Source organism: Amblyomma mixtum, chromosome 7 (assembly GCF_055824585.1).
Source record: "Amblyomma mixtum isolate Tamu chromosome 7, ASM5582458v1, whole genome shotgun sequence".
Classification (NCBI taxonomy): domain Eukaryota; kingdom Metazoa; phylum Arthropoda; class Arachnida; order Ixodida; family Ixodidae; genus Amblyomma; species Amblyomma mixtum.
The window spans coordinates 100,422,258-100,438,331 of NC_143018.1; the positions used below are offsets into that span (position 1 = coordinate 100,422,258).

Sequence of the window (16,074 nt, forward strand, 5' to 3'; positions counted from 1 at the left end):
ACGTGTCCGGACTTAACCTTCACTCGCAACATACGACACGCAGACTGGCTCAACACCGAGGAGACCCTCGGTAGCGACCACTGCATCATTAACACTACACTACGCACACGCCCCCTCAAGCGTCCAAGAACACAAGCCCATATCCCAGATTGGACGAAATTCAGGCAAAATTTTAACTCACTTGATAATACACCCATTTCCGCGCAAGGCTACACAGCATGGTCCCAACAGCTGCTGGCACACCTTTCCTCGCATGAAACACACATCCAGCTCTCAGAGGCGGTCACGGACGTGGATAACCACCTTCTACACCTCTGGGAAGCCCGTCGCAGCCTCGTCCGCCGTTGGCGACGGCAGAAACACAATAGAAAGCTTAAAGCTCGAATTGCCGAGCTTACCCAGAAAGCGGCAGAGTACGCGGCCCAACTCGCCGACTCCAACTGGGTAGATAGATGCAACACGGCCGCGCGACAAATGTCCAGCCGAAACACGTGGCGTCTCTTTCGAGCCCTAATCGACCCAACCCAAACACGATCCGAAACACAAAAACATTTGCAGCGAGCACTGCACGCTTTTCCTGGCAACACGACTCAACTGGCACAGAAACTTCGGGACCAGTATCTGTGTACAGCCCAAGACCCCCGTGGATCTGCGTACTCTTATGCAGGCAGAGAGAACACGGAGCTGGATCAACCTTTCCAGCTCCATGATCTGCGGGCGGCTCTCGCCAAAATGAAACGGGGCACTGCGCCAGGACGGGATAAGGTCACCGTCAAGCTTTTGACGAACCTGCCCGACTTGGCATACCAGTCCCTCCTGGAATACGTAAATGCGATTTGGCGCGGGGACACCCCCCTGCCAATCGAATGGAAAACGGCTTTGGTCACATTTATTCCTAAAGCTGGCAAACCAATTGACACAGATAACCTCCGCCCCATCTCTCTCACCTCATGCGTGGGCAAACTAATGGAGACGATGGTGCGGGATCGGTTATCTACATATCTTGAACACAAACAAGTCTTTGCGAGCACCATGTTCGGATTCCGCCCACACAGATCCGCACAGGATGTCCTCCTGCAACTCAATCGGGAAGTCCTTGACCCCCTCGAATGCCCCCATAATGACCGGGTAGTACTCGCCTTGGATCTTAAAGGGGCATTTGACAATGTAACACATGAGATCATACTCACTAACCTAAGTCACACCGACTGTGGCCTCAACACATTCCAATACATAAGCCAATTTTTAATGGATCGTCAATCCTACATTCGAATTCAAGATAGAGATCATGGTCCTTACCTACTCGGCACGCGGGGAACCCCTCAAGGCGCGGTACTTTCCCCGCTGCTCTTCAATCTGGCCATGATGCACCTGCCGGCCCAGCTGAGTGGTGTCGCCGGCGTGCAGCACGCCCTGTACGCCGATGACATCACTCTGTGTGCCACGCAGGGCAGCACAGGAGACATTGAAACCAGCCTGCAAACAGCGGCGACGATAGTAGACCGCTACGCCCGCCGCTGCGGTCTTCAATGTTCCCCTCAAAAATCGGAATTTGTGCACCTCCGCCCCTCACAGAAGTGCACAACTAAAATATCTCTCTCTCTTGAGAGTGGTCCCATACGCGAAAGTGATGAGATACGGGTACTCGGACTCTACATCCACAAACACAGGCGGCCAGACACTACATTGGCCAAACTCCGTAAGGTGGGGGACCAGGTGGGCCGCATGGTCCGCCGGGTTTCCAACAAACGCGGAGGGTTACGAAGTAAGGATGCCTTGCGGCTGGCAAACGCCTTCGTAACTAGTCGAATTCTCTATTCGACTCCTTATCTCCACCTACGGAAACAAGAGGAGGACGCCCTTGAGGTCATCCTTCGCAAAATTGTTAAACGTGCCCTTGACCTCCCTATCACTACTTCAAACAGCCGGCTTATGGCTCTTGGGGTGGTGAATACTTTCCGGGAGCTCCGGGAGGCGCACCTTACAAACCAGTACACGCGCTTGTCGCTAACGGAGTCGGGTCGCCGCCTTCTTGCTCGACTCCATATCCAACACACCCCTCCAATGGAAGACAGGTTTCGCATTCCCGAACTGTGGAGACGTGCCCTCCACGTGCGGCCTCTTCCAGCAAACATGTCACATGAAGACCATAATGGTCGGCGCCTGGCACGAGCGGAAGCGCTAGCCCGATATTATGGCAACAAAACAGGTGTATACTACGTGGACGCTTCCGGCCCTCACCACGGGGGATGGTACACGGCCGCGGTAGTTCACAACAGCAACACAGTTAACGGCCTAACTTTTAGAGCTCGCAGTGCAACACAAGCAGAAGAGGTCGCGATTGCTCTCGCGGCCTCACATTCCAATTCAAAATACATAATCACCGACTCGCGAGGGGCCTGTCGGAACGTCGAACAAGGCTGCACTCCCTTCCTAGCCTATCGAATATATCAAAATTGCATACGGGATACGGACCCCGCACACCGTTACCTCATATGGGCCCCTGCTCATCAGGGGTTGGCAGGAAACGAGGCAGCAGACGCAGCCGCCCGCGCGCTCTCTCACCGGGCTGTTTTCTCCTCCCCATCCGATCAGGAACCCGATTTTAATCCGGTCTATACATTCAAAGATATTACAACATATTATCAAAATTGTCATCGCCTTTACCATAGCCCATGTAAAGGCCTGAAGAAGGCGGATGAGCGGCTCCTTCTCCGCCTTCTCACCAATACTTTGCTGTGCCCGGCAGCGCTAAAACATTTTGACCCCTCCTTTAGCGGCAGCTGCCCACACTGTAGTGCAGTGTCTTCTGACACTTATCACATGGTGTGGGCCTGCCCCTCCAACCCCGCTATTCCCCCCATCCCCAACCCGACCCGGGAGGACTGGGAGGCGACCCTGCTCGGCTGCCACGACTTACAGGCCCAACAAGCCTTAGTCGGGCGCGCCCGGGCGGCGGCAACCGCCACTGGGGTCCCATACTAGGGACCTCCACCTAGTGTTTGTAAGGATCGGTCCCTTACGGGCTGATCCAAACATACCTCCAGTTCATTCGAAATAAATGTTTTCACCACCACCACCGCCGTAAGGAAAGGGAAATAGGCGGGAGTGAAAAAAGAGAGAGGGAGGTGCCGTAATGAAGCAAACGAAAATTGGATTAGAGGAAAGGAAGTTGCAGTAACTGCCTCACACAGCTCGGTGGACACCCGCAGTTTTGATTATAGCTCCCCGGTTCGAATTCCTGTCGCAAGCTAACTTAACTAGTAAGTTTATGCGGCTCGAAACTCCGAATGGTATTAGACCATCTTGAACAATCTGTAGCAAACGGTTGGCATCACACGATTTTTTTCCGACGGGCGGAACTACACTACGACGGCTTTTCGACCGAACGAGCTGTATCCACTGGTGCGTATGTGTTGTTGTTGTTGTCACTGAGAGAAGGATGAAAAGGAAATTGCACGGGCCTGCCAACTGGCTCCAGCCGAGCCACCACCGCTGCCACGCGGAGATAGAGGAGAGTTAAAAGATCAGAAGAGGAAAAAGGAAAGAAAAGACGCGCGTCGCAGCAACAACTGCGTCCGCCAGAGCGGACGCTGCTGAAAAAAAATTCGCTGTGGCTTAGCCCGGTAATTGCGAAAGCAATATCCGTACCTACGCCATGGTACAGCTGGTAGTGTAGCTGGTGGTGGTGCTTATGGCTAGACTTGTGGTGATGCATTGGTTATACAATCCAATCCATTCCAATCCAATCCAATCCACTCCACTCCAATGCAATCCAATCGAATGCAGTCCAATCCAATCTAATCCAATCCAATCAAATCCAGTCCAGCCCAGTCCAGTCCTGTCCAATCCAATCTAATGTAATCCAATGTAATCCAACTAATGCAATCAAGGTCAAATGAAGGTCAATGGTGGTCACCGCCGCGGCACGATGGTCGTCACCCTGGAAAGTGCAAGTAGTATTGCTTTCGCAATAAAACAGATACGCGGCCGAAGCCGCGCGCGCCGAAGCGAGGACAGTTCTTGTTGTTGTGACTGAGAGAAGAATCAAAAGGAAATTGCGCGGGGCTGCCTACTGGCTCGAGCCAAGCCACCACGGCTGCCACGTGCAGATAGAGGAGAGTTAAAAGATCAGAGGAAAGAGAAAAAGGAAAGAAAAGACGCGCGTCGCAGCAACAACTGCGTCCGCCGGAGCGGACGCTGCTGAATAAAACCGATAAGCGGCCGAAGCCGCGCTCGCCGAAGCGAGTACAGATACGGTCACCGGCGGCTATAAGAACAGATCCGCAATGTTGTTGTATCTTGGACACAAACGAGTGTGTGTGGTATACTGAAAAGAGCGCCGTAGAACTATACAGATAGGTCGCGCTCATATACTCAACCACAAAATATCGCATTAACAGCTGGCGCTGAATATCGCGTTGACACGTGGAGACCGTCATGTCATTCGTTGTTTTTTTAACCTCAACCCCAGGGTCAGAGATATGCGGGTTGTGAAGCATCACACGTGACCGTGGAGTGCTATCCTTCGGTCTCAAGGACGCAGATGAGCAGTGGAAGTAGAAAATAAAACATTGCCGGGGCACTCACGCGTGTTATACATCTTGGCGCAGGGGCGCGAGAGTGTGAAAGTAACTGGTTGAAGCAGCAGTGAGTCATCCCACCCTATTATGCTTACCAATTTGCAGAGACGCCCGGCGAAAAGTCAATACCCTAGATAAGTTATAACCTTTTAGACTAATCCAAGCTACGACGCGAAATAATTTTATTTATTAATTATTTTTAGCTCACGGCCAACGCCCCCGACGAGAGAGAGAGAAAAACTTTATTGTAACAGGAATTCGGGCCACGCCCCAGGGTCTCCGCAAGACCCCACTGCACTCAAGTGTTTATGTTCCTGAGGTCCATAACACTGGCAGCACGGCTGGTGGCGATGGTCTGCACGGCCGGGTCCTCCGAGCGCAGCAGGGGCTCCCAGTCCTCCCAGGTCTTGAGGTTCTCTAGGTCCCGCGGGGGAGGGTCCGCCAGGCAGAGGGAAAGCATGTGGAGGGAAGAGGCGAATGGTTCTAGGCATAGGGCGCATGCCGGAGTGGGGAAGAAGGGATGGTAGTGGGCTAGGGTAAGGGGCCAGGGGAGAGTGTGCATCTGTAGTCTGCGCAAGAGTGTTGCTTCTTATCTAGGGAGGAGTGGGGCGGCGGGTAGAGCTGGCGTGAGGCTCGCTAGGACTGCGTCAGCTCGCTGAATGAGTGCCTGCGCTCCTTCGTGAATACCCGATCCGAGGCCACCTGAGCCCGGTTTAAAGAACCTCGGGCTAAAAGGTTGGCGGCCTCCTTTCCGGGATTCCCGGAGTGCTCAGGCACCCTATAAGCTCCACTTAGCGCGGTGGGGGTCATCGGGCGAGTCCAGTATGCCAAAAGCAGGGACATGGACTCGGCCTCGTTCAAAATTTAAAATCGCAGTTTTAGAGTCACTTAAAATGTACCGGACTTCCGTGAGGGTGATAGCAAGTGCAATAGCAGCTTCCTCTGCAGCCTCTGGGGAGGTGTCTGGAGGGAGAGGTACTGTGAGGAGGGTGGATAAAGAGGAGTCCACCACAGCTGCTGTCGCTTCATCACCCGTGCAGGCAGCGTCCACCCATACGGCGTCCGGCTCGGGGCCGTACGCTCGATGCAGCGCCTTCGCACGGGCTCTGCGGCGCTGCTCATGGTGAGACGGGTGAATATTCCTCGGGAGCGGCCTGATGAGGAGCTCCCGGTGGAGGGGTCGTGGGATGGCGAGGAGGGTTGGGTCGTTGGCCGGTATTCTGATTCCGAGGGAGTCCAGGATAATTCGACCCGTGGAGGTTTGTGTGAACCTGATGTATTGGGGTCTGTCTGTAGGCCTCCACCAGTTCCCCGATCGTGTTGTGGAGGCCCAGGCCTAGTAATCTGTCTGTGGGTGTGTTGAGGGGAAGATGAAGTGCTACCTTAAATGCCTTGCGAATCAATGCATCCAAAGCGTTTATGTCATGTTTGGATAGTTGTAAGTATGGGGTAGTGTGCAGCACAAGACTGAGGACAAAGGCATGAATGAGGCGACATAGGTCGCGCTCCTTCATGCCTCTATGACGTCCCGAAACCCTGCGGATGAGGTGCGATATCGCGCCTACAACCTGCTTGAGTTTCTTGAGGGTGGTGGTGTTTTTGCCATCGTTCTGGATGTGCAGGCCCAACACACGGAGGGTGCCAACCTCAGGTAACGGGTCACCATTCAGTTCAATGGCAATGGGAGAGCATGGGGAGCGGTGGTTCTTAGGCCGGATGAGGAAGAGTTCGGACTTCTCTGGGGAGCAAGGTAGTCCAATGGTCCATGCGTAATTTTCTGTAAGTGTGGCTGCTTCCTATAAGGTGTTCTCTAAGCCGCCGTCACTGCCGTGGGTGGTTCACAGGGTGATATCGTCGGCATAAAGAGTGTGCTTTAGGTGGGGAATAGTTGACAATTTTCGGGCGAGGGTGATGAGGGTAATGTTACACAAAAAGCGGGAGAGGACGGACCCTTGAGGCGTGCCGATGCTTTGGATCGTGTAGGAGGGGGAAGACAGAAGGCCGAAGTGTATCTCAGCCGTGCGGTCAGTGAGGAATGCTTGAATGTAGGCATACGTGCGTACACCCACATTCAATGGGGATAGAGCAGTCATGATCGCCTGATGTTCAATGCGATCAAAAGCTTTGGAGGGATCCAAAGCTAAGACTGCATTGGTGTGACCTGGAAGAAGCGGGTCGAAAATGTCGTGAGTGAGTTGCAGCATGGCGTCCTGTGTCGATAGATGGGGGCGAAATCCCAGCATGCTATCCGGGTAAAGATTGTTGTCCGCCATGTGACTTGTGATTCTCGCTAACACAACATGCTCGAGGAGCTTCCCGAGGCATGAGATTAGCGAAATCGGGTGAAAGTTGTGTAGTGTAAGTGGTTTGTTTGGTTTAGGTATGAATATTACCTTCGCCTGGCGCCAGGACTGCGGAAGGGTACCATCCCTCCAGCACTGGTTGAAGTATTTCGTAACGTTGATGATCGATTGGTTATCCAGATTACGGAACATGGAGTTTGTGATTTGGTCTGCACCAGGTGCGGAGTTTGCGCGGAGAATCAGGAGGACCGCTCTGACTTCCGTATCCGTGATGTCGGTGTCGAGTGTGGGATTTGCTTGTCCTGTGTAGTGGGGCAGTGGTGTGGGGGCACCTGGAGAAGTGTACATGGTTTGAAGTGTGTCTAGGAGGGTGTCGTGGTCGTCAATGTGTTCGTGTGTGAGGCGTGTCACGTGGTGCTGTGTTGCTGATTTGGTGCATGCGGGGTCAATGAGGTGTCGGAGGAGTTGCCATGCGCGTTTCCTGGACAGGTTTCCGGCGATACCGTTACATATCTGGCCCCAGTTAGACCGGCAGAGCTCCTCAGAGTGCTGTTGGATTTGTGTCTGCAGCGCTGCCAGCCGCTTTCCAAGCGTTCTGTTGAGTTTGTGGCCCTTCCAGCGTTCCAGTAGGCTTTGATAAGCCTCCCAGAGGTGGGCTAGGCGTGTGTCGAGGGTAGGGGGTTTCGACTGTAGTTTTAATGTGTCGGGTGTTGTGGTGAACATCATGCTTGAGTGACTGCACCCATGCGTCGATGTCTGCGATGGGTGTGTCTGGGAGGTCGGTGCGTGCAGCGCGAAAGGCATCCCAGTTAATGAGTTTGTCTGTTGTATTTGCGTGACAGGGTGGTTTGTACGGGACAGTGATTTGTATAATGTAGTGATCACTGCCCAGTGTATATTCTGTTTTGTTCCAGGTAACGCCGCGGATGCAGCGGCTCAGCGGCAGGTCCGGACTGGTGTCCATGCTGACACTGTTGCCGATCCGCGTAGGTGTCTGAAACGTGTTGTGCACAGTGAGTTGGAGGTTCTGCAGGAGCAGCCAGAGCCTGCGACCTCGATGTGTTGTGGTTGTGTATCCCCAGTCAGTATGCTGACTGTTCAAGTCCCCACCGATGAGTAGGGGATGTTTCCCTGCTAGATGGTGTAGCTTTCGCAGAAGTGATTCTAGCGGAGACATCGGTAGGGACGGGGGGTGGTATATGCTTTCTATAAATATAGAAGGAAGTGAATGTGTGTGATGTATAAGTTCTGTAATCACACAGGGCGTCTCAGACGTGATAGGATGAGTTTTGTAGGTGAGGCTGCGGTGGATGAGTGTGGACGCCCTGGGTGTGTTAGTGGTGCCTGAGTGTGTAGATGTGTAGCTGGGGAGGGTTGCCCGGTGTGCAGTCTCCTGGAGAAGAAGTATGTGCGGCGTGGGTGTGATGGCGGGAAGGAGAAGTTGCAGAGGTGCGCGCTTGGCCCGGAAGCCGCGGCAGTTCCAAGTTAAAATGGGGAGATAATTAGTGCTCCCCTCTGCCATATTGGATAGTGGGGGATTGAGGAGGGTAAGAAGACGGGCGTCAATTGGTATGTGTTGCTCAGGAAAGGTGGTTTGTGCTTGCGGAGGTAGAATGGAGGGAGTGGAGGGGGTTTGAAGTTGGGCGAAGCGATGGGTAAGGCTATGTTCCAAGAGCCCCATCATCTTGGTAAGCATAGCGTCCATGCGCTGCTCAAGTTTTTCGGTGAGGGTGGCGGCAAGATGATTGAATCTGGCCTCGAGGCGGGCGTCTAGCTCTTTTAGTTTTTGGTCAAATTTGGCTTCGAGTGCTGGTAATTTAGCGTCTGTTTCTGAGGACACGGGAGGGGGTGTGGCGTCTGAGGTGCGCTGCTTCTTTGCAGGAGGGGTGCTCGAAGTGTCTGGGGGTGATGAGGTCGGATTAATGACAGGGAGTGCGGGTTGAGGGGGCATGGACGGGGCGGGGGTGCTTAGGAGGGAGGAAAGGCGGCTTACCTCCTCACGCAAGGCCTTGAGTTCCTGGTCTCTGGGATCTGCCCGGGAGGACTGGGGTGGTGGTTGATTACGGGTGGTGTTGCCGGAAACGGGGACTGCCCAGGTGAGACGCGAGGCGTTCTTGCTGTCATTATGCCGGGTTGTGGAAGGAGACCGGGAAGCCGTCGAGCTGCGTCCGTTGGCTGTGCTGGGTTGATCGCAGCACTACTCACTCTGGTGGCTCAGTGTACTCGGTGTACCCGGGTTTGAACATGGCGGCGTTTCGATGGAGGCGAAACGCTGAAGGCACCGGTGTGCTGTGCGATGTCAGTGCACGTTAAAGATCATCTCTAGTTCGTATAAACTCTTCCGGACACCTCCACTATTGCCAATGCACTGAATGGTGACCCAGTACCTGAGGTTGGCACCCTCCGTGTATTGGGCCTGCACATCCAGAACGATGGCAAAAACACCACCACCCTAAAGGAACTCAGGCAGGTTGTAGGTGCTATACTGCACATCACCCGCAGGGTTTCGGGACACCACAGAGGCATGAAGGAGCGCGACCTATGTCGCCTCATTCAGGCCTTTGTCCTTAGCCATGTGCCGTACACTACCCCATACCTTCAACTATCCAAACATGACATAAACGGTTTGGATGCCTTGATTCGCAAGGCATTCCAGGTAGCCCTTCATCTTCCCCTTAACACACGCACAGACAGATTACTAGGCATGGGCCTCCACAACACGATCGGGGAATTGGTGGAGGCCCACCGACAGGCCCAATACATCAGGTTCACACAAACCTCCGCAGGTCGAATTAACCTGGACTCCCTCGGAATCAGAATACCGGCCAACGACCCAACCCTCCTCGCCATCTCATGACCCCTTCACCGGGAGCTCTTCATCAGGCCGCTCCCGAGGAATATGCACCCGTCCCACCATGAGCAGCGCCGCAGAGCCCGTGCGAAGGCACTCCATCGAGCGTACGGCTCCGAGTCGGACGCCGTATGGGTGGACGCTGCCTGCACAGATGATGCAGCGACAGCACCTGTGGTGGACTCCTCTTTATCCGCCCTTCTCACACTACCTCTCCCTCCAGACACCTCCCCAGAGGCTGCAGAGGAAGCCGCCATTGCACTTGCTATCGCCCGCACGGAAGACCGGTACATTTTAAGTGACTCTAATACTGCGATTTTAAATTTTGCAAGAGGCGGAGTCCATGTCCCTGCTTTTGGCATACTGGACTCGCCCGATGCACCCCCACCCCGCCAAGTGGAGCTGATATGGGTGCCTGCGCACTCCGGGAATCCCGGAAAGGAGGCCGCCAACCATTTAGCCCGAGGTTCTTTAAATCGGGCTCAGGTGGCCTCGGATCGGGGATTCACGAAGGAGCGCATGCACTCATTCAGCGAGCTGACGTAGTCCTACCGAGCCTCACGCCAGCTCTACCCCCCGCCCCACTCCTCCCTAAATAACAAGCAACACTCATGCGCAGACTACAGACACACTCTCTCCCCTCACCCCTTACCCTAGCCCACTATCATCCCTCCTTCCCCACTCCGGTATGCACCCTATGCCCTATGCCTCTTCCCTCCACATACTTTCCCTCTGCCCGGCGGACCCTCCCCCGCGGGACCTAGAGAACCTCAAGACCGGGGAGGACTGGGAGACCCTGCCGCGCTCGGAGAACCCGGCCGTGCAGACCATCGCCGCCGGCCGTGCTGCCAGTGTTATGGACCTTCGGAACATAAACACTTGAGTGCAGTGGGGTCGTGCGGAGACCCTGGGGCATGCCCCGAATTCCTGTTACAATAAAGTTTTTTTCCTCTCTCTGTTCACTATTGTACCAGTTTCTCTCTTTCTTCTTACACTCCCACCTTCCCCAGTTCCCTACCAGTGCGGTTTAAGTGTCTATCGAAAAGTGAGACTTACTCTGCCTATCCTTTCCTCAAAAGCCACCACCGTAACATTGTCGGGTTATTGTACTAATGTTTCATACCTTGCGGTAAATGACGCAAACAAAGGGAAGGTATTCACAATCGGTGCTTAAAGGACTGTACACAATTAATTTTATTGCGGGTTTTCTTCTTTCAAATGATGCCCTAGATATTAGAACACCTGGATCACCGTGTGGCATTCGCCGAAGGCCGCTAAATAATGACAAAAGAATGTATTCTCCCATGCTGTTTCAGTTTCATGAACCGAGCGATGGCTGTGACGTGTAGTTGAACTTTAGGTCACATGAGGCGCAGAAAAACAGTGATATGAACGCTGGTACGTTGTTTTGACTCGCTAAAGCACGTAAACCAGCCTGCTTCAAGAGCTAGAATTTCATCAAACGACGTATTAGCAGCTATATTGCCGTTTGTTTTGTGTCTTCCGTAACCTATATTCAACTACACGTCACAGCCATCGATATGTTCAGGACAGCGAAACAGCGTCAAGAAGAAATTCAGATGAAAATTATTCATTGGTCGTAGGCGACTACCACGTGGGGCTCCAACTACACCAATGTCGAAGGCATCGTTTCAAAGAAGAAAACACGCAAGCATGCAGTTAGATCAGTGCGAACCGTTTAATTAAAACCATACGCAAACATGTAAAAGGGGAGAATTAAAAATTAAAGAACACTGCGGCGACCCGCATTGGGAGAATGCGAAAGCATAGACGCCTCCTCGGCACTCGTCGCCTTTCTTTATCATTTTCTTTTTGTTTGTTAATTAATTACCTACTTAGTCAGCGTAATTATCTTATGCTTTAATTAAAAATCAATTTAGTTATTCTGATTATACCATCTTTTATTTCAATCAACCATTTTGACTTATCAAATTGCCAGTGGTTGCTTTCCCGTTCACTTACTACATCCCCGCCCAGCCAATTCAACCGTCAAATGGTTTTTGCTGACAGTTTTGGCAATTATTCTATATCAATGAAACTGTTTGTTCCATTAACTTTCGGTCATCAAATACATTGCAATTCATTTTCAAACTTTATTTCCACTCCTTTGCCTATTTTTCTACTAATTTGCCGTCCACAGCTGTATTCCCTTCAATTCACTATATCGACGTCCGTGCTATTTCAATGCTTTTTCGACATTTTTGGCTCTAATTGATTAACTAATCATTATATCGACATAATTTTTTGCGCGGCATTCTCGCATCATCCTCTTTAGATCACAACCGCTCGTTTGAGGCTACCTCTTCGGAGAACGTCACAACTACTGCGGACACGTTGTGCGGACACAACCCCGCCGACATAGCCTAGAACTGCTTACGCATTAAAACTCAAGATTTCACATAAGCCTTACCTGCACTGCTTTAGAATTGGTGTTAGTACATTACAGAAGCGTCAATTAAGTTTCTTCGCACACACCGGACTTCATTCAGTTTTCTTGCCGCATAAACTGGCTGCCATTTTTTCACTTTCCAGTACAGACAGCTTCGACGGGTAAATCCACGCGCTAGACCATTTCGTTTTGTCTGAAAAAAAAAAAAACAGTATGCCGGGTTGCAAAAAAGTGGTGCTGGCCCGAGCCCCGAACCGGTTCGGAACGGTTCCTTTGAATTCTTCCGGTTCGGGTTCAGTTTCGAGATGGCGAAAAAAATATGGGTTCGGTTCGGTTCCGGTTCCGGGTGACAATTTGGGTTCGGTTCCGGTTTCGAGTTCAGGTTCGACATCCTGCATCTGAGGACACCAGGTTGCTATATGTACTGGTCTCTAGCTGTCGCCAGACGACGGTCTCGTCTCCCGTGAGCCTTTCGTAGGTTGGTGGATGCCTATGGGTGCACAAGCATTGATGCTAGACTAGGCTTGCGTACTGGTTCGGCACCGGCTCCAGAGAGAGATAGCGGTCGATGACGGTCCCTAGTGCCGGGGTGGCGCTTGCACAGGCTACACTGCGTGCACGCCGGTTACCAGGAAGGGCCCCGCGGCCAAGACTCCATACTAGTACGACCTTAGAGGAGGCGGTGGCGTAGGATCTCAGCAAACTCCTCATAGGGTGGCGCGTAGAATGGAGCACGCTAGATATCTCTTGATCGCGCGGAATCGTCGCTCCTCTTGGCGCAAAGCCTCCCCGCGCAATCAGTCTCTTCGAGTCGCCATTCGACAGTCTGTTACTCTCGTTTGTCGTTAACTTTCGTTGCTCGCGCCGGCGGCTCTGTCTCTGCGACGATATTACAGCTGGCCGGCCTGCATTCAAAACATGCACATAGCTCATATAAAGAAAAGGCACATGAAATGACAAAAAAAAAACCGGCGCTCGCTGCGTCGTGGAGGCTTCTAACAATGCAACGATCGACGTTAGCAATCTGTGTCTTTTCCGCGGCTTTTTCGCTTGGCCGTTTTCTGCTGCTGGGAGAGAGAGTGAGGGAATGCTGGGGTGCAGTTTCTCATACACTGACGTCACAGCCATGGCTGTGAACATGTTCGTCTGATTAAATAGAAACAGTGTCAGAAAACAAATTCAATTATAAATTACTTAGCAATCGCAGGCGAATATTACGTGATGATTCATGTATTTGAATGTCGCTTGCATTAGTACAAAGAAAGCATGAGCTAAAATTAGGTTCCTATACTCCTTCAAATGGGCAGCTACGGCTGGGATCAAATGTGATGGTATCCATCCGGATGTCGATGCAGGCACAGTCGCTCTTTCTGAGGCCCTAGGACTTAAAGATAACAATGGTCATGTAAATAAATCTGCAGTGGAAGTCAGCAAAAAGCGATTGGAGGATTGGTGGCTGAAAAGCAGAGATGTGCCATAAGGTTAGAATAGTAGGAAACCGTAGGCAAAGGTGATGGAGAATCTTAATGAGAATTGCCAACACAGTAAAAAAAATAATAATAAATAAAGAAAAGCTGAGCATGGTGGCAATTGCCACCACCCCGTTTCAAAGGGGGCGCTCCTATCCATCCATCCATCCATCCAAACAGAGCCATCTCTATCCGGAGCGCCCGTCTCCTGTACTCGCGCCATTTAGTGTGTTCGCCGTCGTTAGAAGCGCGCGCGTTTCTTTCAAGGACCACAGCAAAAGAAAAGGAACGTCGTGGTGCTGTGCGGCACTTCACCATTCGTTTTCATTCCACATCTCTGCGTTTGTTGCCGCTGTCTTCAATCTGAGGTATGGATGTTCGGGCCAAATACTTTTTCAGTGTTTGACAACGCAGGTATCAATCATTCTGCTGCATGTTCGCGCCACTATAGCTAGCTTTTTTGCATGATGGGCGCAGCTATTCATAATTATCTATTCGTTCAAGTTTGCTCGACTAACATTTAGAGCTGGTGCTGCACTCAGGGGGGGCATGCAGTCAGCGGCAACGATATTTCACCCGAGAACCGAATGCGTTCCCTTAGGGTTAACGGAACACGCCGAACCGGGAACGCATTGCAGCAGTGATCAACGCTTTGGCACTGAGCGCTGTTTACTCTAAAAGGCACACTATAATTGGAACTTTACCCTCGCGGCGTAAATATTGTCGGCTGCGTTAGGTGAAAGAAATCAGAAAACGGTTCATTCGACCTCACGTGTTGTGCTGAGCATGCGATCATATTATGACGTTTGATTGCAAATTTTTACTTCCACTGCATATGATGCTTAGAGGGATCGTTTTGTAAGCAACACATTATTTGTGCGCCCATTCAATTTACATATCAATGATTGGCATCGCAAACCCCCTTAACTAGTACCGGCATGGGGTTAGGCTTGCCGAACGGGCAGCCACGTTGTGCTGGACACGGACCAGGCACGCACTGTAGTATAATGGCGTCATAGCTAAACAGACGCTTCGCCATCGCCTCGGCGCATTTTGCCGCTTCTTATTATGCCGCCCCCACCTTATTATGCCGTCGTTGCCATCGGTGGGAGATCCGCGGGGAAACCGCCTCCCCTGACGTGGAGAAGCCTCCTGCCTACCGACTGAGTGGCCTGTGGGCACTTTTTTAACGATGGCAGGGAAGCTTTCACTGCCGCTGCCTGAAGCGTGGGTAGCCCTACCGGTGGCTTGTAAACCTGGCCAGGGTTAATTTTCTGCCACCCCTGTTACACTTGCGCACTGTTGTAATCCAGTCCGTTACCCTCAAGGTCCGTTACCTTGCCTTCGCATTGCATGCTCTGCTGAAGCCTATTTTATCCTCTTGATTTCGGCTTGAATATCATTGATCCCCGTTTTTTCCCTGAAGCAGTCTTTCCTATTCCTGTCTCTTTTACCGTTACACCTATCCTTTTCCTTGCTATGGCTCGGTGGTTTGTTCTTAAATTGAACCGTTTTCGTTTGCCTCCCTGTCACTGCCTAAGTGAGTACAGCTGTTACTTAAGTCAATATACAGCTGTTATATACCACTCGCTTGCGGGATACTGCAAACTGTCATTCATAATTAGAAATAACTTGCCAAATTCGCTTCACCCTATTCTTATTCTTCTAGTTATTTCACTATCGTGATCCGGATCTGCGGTCACTACCTGCCCTAAGTAGACGTATTTTCTTACCATTTTCCCACCCTCGCTACCAATTGTAAATGGCAGTTCCACTGGTAGACATTGAGCTTTAATTTGGTTTTCTGCGTATTATCTTTAGACCCACCATTCTGCTCTGCCCGTCTAACACACTGAACATACTTTGCAATTCATTTGCAGAGTGGCTTAGCAAGACATTGTCATCAGAGAATCGCATATTAGTAAGATGTTCTCCTTTAACTATTATCCACAGCTGTTTCGAAGCTGCGCCTCTGAATACGTCCTTGTGTCGATTGTGTCTCCTTGCTTGACACCCTTGCGTGATTGTGTATTCCTGCTTGACACCCTTCATTATTCGAATTTTATTGCCGATTTTGTGGAGGACAATGGTAGCTGTGCAGCCGTTATAGATACCATCCGTCATATCAGGCAGATTTAACCATAGAGTTCGAAGAGAAAAATAATTTATGGATTATGAATAACCTCTTCCACAAACCAAAAACCTGGAAGTTGATCTGGAATTGCCCCAATGGTCTCACTCGGAATGAAATAGACTTCGTACTCCGAAGCAGTGTGCTTGAAATTTGCGCTTGGAATCAGGGAGATTTAGTTAGTCATTGAGATATGTCTTCCAACCTTCTTAAATAATATTTTTTTATTTTAACTCAATCCCGGTACTTTATTTTCATCTCCTGTCTTCTAAGAGGGGCATGGCCCCTATTGCGGGGTGCTCCGCGCCAGAGTTCGTACAGTGTGAC

At 51.4% G+C, this 16,074-nt stretch overlaps 1 protein-coding gene across 2 annotated transcripts in view; it reads left to right on the plus strand.

Annotated features, from left to right (window-relative positions):
* The first annotated feature begins 13,814 nt into the window (after nt 1-13,814).
* Nucleotides 13,815-16,074, plus strand: part of LOC149336984 (uncharacterized) — a 77,970-nt gene continuing 75,710 nt past the window's right edge. For both annotated transcript variants that reach the window (XM_089553227.1, XM_089553228.1), the window contains exon 1: nt 13,815-13,984. The gene's annotated coding sequence lies outside the window, so the exon portion shown is untranslated. The remainder of the gene's footprint in view (nt 13,985-16,074) is intronic.